Source organism: Cricetulus griseus, chromosome 4, assembly GCF_003668045.3.
Source record: "Cricetulus griseus strain 17A/GY chromosome 4, alternate assembly CriGri-PICRH-1.0, whole genome shotgun sequence".
Lineage (NCBI taxonomy): Eukaryota > Metazoa > Chordata > Mammalia > Rodentia > Cricetidae > Cricetulus > Cricetulus griseus.
The window spans coordinates 8,411,250-8,415,670 of NC_048597.1; positions in this window are offsets into that span (position 1 = coordinate 8,411,250).

A 4,421-nucleotide genomic window follows, 5' to 3' on the forward strand; every position below is an offset into this window, starting at 1 on the left:
TATTTTCTCATATAGGCCTACTATTGCAGGAATTCTGATTTGAGCAGATAATTTGGACAAAATTCTCCAGAGAGAGATAACACATAAACATTTTAATAGGTATACTTCTAATGTGCTTTTAACTCTAAAGCATGAAAATCACATGAAATATTCACAAAGTATGCCCTGAACTAATTAGTTAATTGGTTTATTTTCCTCTGCTTCATGTACAGAAAAATAAAAATAAGCCTTATGGTTTGCAGGAACTGTCCTTGGTGCTGAATCATGAATACTTCATTAATGGCTTTGTGTTCTTAGAATTATTGTAAGTCTCTGTCATGGTGGATGGACTGTGTGGTGTTTGTAAACAGATATTTGAAAGAATCTTATAACTACACAAGGACATTGTATTTGAAACATTTTATATGATGAGGAATGATACACAACTTCAAATATTTTATGTAAATCCAGAAATGTCTCTACTGACACATAATTTTTAAATTAATGTAAATTTGAGATTATCGCTGACTGTGCATATCTATGTTTGTTAATAATTGACAGCTTGCAGCACATTGATATTTCAAAGTTGTAAGGTCTGTATCAGTCATTTGGGGAAAAGTTCATAATTTCATGATAAAGGTCATACAAACAAAATTCGTTAATTCAAAATGAGTCCTAAATAGCTTGATGTTGAAATTGTGCTAAATGTATTTTTTTCTGTTTGGAAGAAAATGATATCCTTGTAAAAAATTCTTATATCTTCAAAAAAAAAGAGCTCCAAACATAGAATGCAAAACCACTACTTGGTGGAAATAGTGATGTGAAATTTTATATATGACACTCTCATGCATTAATGGGGTGGTGATTCCTAGAAACTTTCAATGATAAAACTATTGTGGAGACTCACTTTACATGCTAACATAAGATACAAGATATGGGTTTAATGCCTGTGTTAGAGAACAGAGGAGAACCATGGAGAATGGGGTGAACTGGAAAATTCAAGGACAAGTACAGTTCTCAAATGCAGTGTACAAAGAAACAAACAGCTTAACTCAGAAGTGCATAGGTATAGTAATGTGGACTAAGTGTGTTGTGGAATTTTACTCGTTAGTTAAAAGTTTAGCTTATGGTACAACATTTTAATATGACCACTGTGGATCATTGAAGCAAGTACAGATTCATCAAAAGCAAGTTTCATAGTATAACATATTCTGATATGTATGCTTTGTGTCAGTCTTCAATATAGACAGCACTTTGACCACAATAATGCTCTCCAACAGGTGTGCCCACGAGAAATTTTAGAACCATAATGTTAGAGCACAGGGACAATATTGTTAACATGAGAGATTTTATAGAAAATGAGCTAAAGGTAGTATTACAGGAAGGATGTGAGCACATGGTGCATAGAATAACTATTTTAACATAGTAATAGCAAAAGAAAAGTATTTTTTATAAAAGTAGGTACTGCAAATAATTACAGTCAATTAACATGATGGATGAAAGCATTTAAACTGTTCTTTCTTTCCCATGTAAGTCAAGGTGAATAACAGTTATCTAAAAAACCAACCGAGAGAAGAGCCCAGCCATGGAATCAGGACACAAACAAGAGCTGTAGTATTTCTAGGTTTCTCTCAATAGAATCCATAGGTCGAGTATTTTCTGTATCAGCATGGGCTACAGTAACTGTCTCCATAACTGTCATAGCCATAGCCCAGGTGCCATAGCCACAGCCACAGTTGCAACCAAAGCCCGGTCCACCTTAGCTCAGGACACCATAGTAATTAATGACACATGATCAGAAAGTAGAATGCTTTGTAGAGAATTTAGGGGAACAGTATCCTCTGTTGGAACACCCTACCATTCCTGGCACTTTAATACCCTTTCAGTGGTAGTGCAGGAACAAACAACAGGAAGGGCTTAGCTCATAATGCACTCTACTTACATAAAGAAACTATCATGTTCCTTTAGACAAAGATTTATCATAGGCTGCGTACATTTTCTTTTCTTTCAGTCAGTAGTCTCATGATGAATTGAATTGTAAGTCACTATATTAATGAATCTGCATCAAACTACATAAGTTATGTAAAATTATTTGACAAGTTTTAATGAATTTAAGAAGGAAAGATAACAAGCTTCTTGGTGTCTAGACAGATATTTTAACCATATTTTATTTTTATGAGCTACTAAATATTTCATCATTTCACATTTAATCAGTAGATACTGGTAAGTTACTAATATTGTTATTTGTTTTACTTTTGTGTCATTTCATTTTAAAAATTAATTTTTAAAGTTGTTACAGCACTCTTCACAAAAGCTAGAAATAGATCCTGCATAGGTGCCCATTGACAGACAGAAGGATGAAGAAACTGCAATTGAAATTTATTCAGCTACAAAGAAAATTGAAACCATAACATTTTTCTGAAACAGGATGGAACTTGACATCTTGACGTTAAATGACTTCGTTTTCACTTTGTTTATCACAATATATCAACTTCATATACAGCAAGCTGAGGTTAGTGCTTCAGCATTACAATTAGTTGCCTAGAGCATATTCATCCATCAGAGGCACTTGGTTTCTCTAAATATGTACTTGGCTCCTAGATCTGGAGTGTTGGTATGATCAGGAGCAGTAGCCCTTGACTCTTTCTCTCTTTGCCTTTTGAAAATAGGCCTTAGGTCAGTAACACTTCATTACCTAAAGAGATAAAGGCGCACCCAGAGAGTGCTGCATGTCACCCTATGAGGGGTTGATTTTCCGGTCTCAAGATCACAGTTTACTTTGTTCTGCTTATTTTGTTTGTCAATGGCTTGGATTTCAGTGGTTCAGATTCCTTAGAGAACTGTAAAACATCCTTGTGTTGAAACATTGGTGATAGGTCCGTGATGATATTTGCTAAACACCAAGGATGCAGAGTTTTCTGCTGCCATAGTGATTCCACATGGAGTGAAGTATGCTCATAAAATTGCCTAGAATTATCATATAGAGTCCATGGTAACACACACACCTTTTGGATTCTGTTCAGAAGATTAAAGAGTAAAATAGGTATTGTTACAAGCACTCTTTCCCACCAGCCTGGTCCTGTAGCTGCCTGATCCCAAATAAACACACAAAGTCTCACATTAATTATAAACTGTTGGCTGATGATGAGGGCTTTTTATTGGCTAGCTCTGTCTTAATTATTAACTCATTTCTATCAATCTATGCATTGGCACGAGGCTGTTGCTTACCTGGTAATGCCTGACATGGTGTTACTCCTCTGGCAGCAACACAACTCCAGCCATTGGGCCAACAGTGTTTTATTCATCAACCAATAGGAGAAATATATACAAAAGAACATCCCCCATCAAGGTATCTTATATACAGAAGAAAAAAAAAAAAAACTCTTTGTGAAGCATCACTGCCTCTCATAGGACAGACTGTGAAAAGGCTCAGCTTCAACATGGTCATTTTAATTAGATTCTTAAAAGCACTTGCTACTGACGCTGTTTGGAAATATGAAGAATAAGCAGCAGAGTTTAGTTTGAAGAAAGTATAAAAAAAAGAATATAAGTGCCTTTGTGGAAATCTACTGACTTAGTGAAAACATTGAAAATGTTTTCTTCAAAAATCAGCTGCTTATATAATAAAATAGGATTTCTTTAAGTGGAATGTAAATACCTTTTCTAACTTGTCTTATTTCAAGTTTCTAAAAAAAATTAATGCATTTTTGAAATACTTGGGGTGCACCAAAACATGTATTATTTACATATGAGGTATTATTGGCATCATGTATGAGATTGCTTTAGAAATGAACACCCCTCTACCTGCATTTCTTGGCCAGGTAAAGAACACTACAATATGATAATAACACAGCTTTGTTTTCAGCAAAGAAACAGTCAGAAGAACACGAATACCTTTAAATTTGGATGAAATAGTATTCTCCAAAGGGAGAACTAGGTGGCTATGACACAGACTCTCTAAGAATGTAGGTACCTAAGGCATGTGTTGAGTTACTTTGTTATGGAAACAGAGGAATGACAAAAGTAAATAAGGCAGAATAAACTGCTTACATGTCTCTAAATGTTGAGTCCCAATGATTCAAACTTATTGTAATGTTGAAAATCAATGGAGAGAGCTTTAGCATAGGTGGCAGGAAGTGGATCTATTATGTGAGACACTGTTTATCTGAGTTATGCATGGATATCATTGTTGTCTGTAAGTACCAACAGAAACACTGTTTTGCACATATACATATATGTATATAGTTTGGATGGATGGTCATATCCTTATCTTTGCAATGTCACCATCTCTAATATGAACATGAAGGCCTAGCCTCTAAAGCATGACACATAATTTAGGTTGTGCCTGGATCCTTGCTGGTGACTAATTAGGGACCAATGGCTTAGTTGAAAGTGCTATGTGAGAAATAAAATCTTCTTAATATTTGCTTTAAAATAAGTTC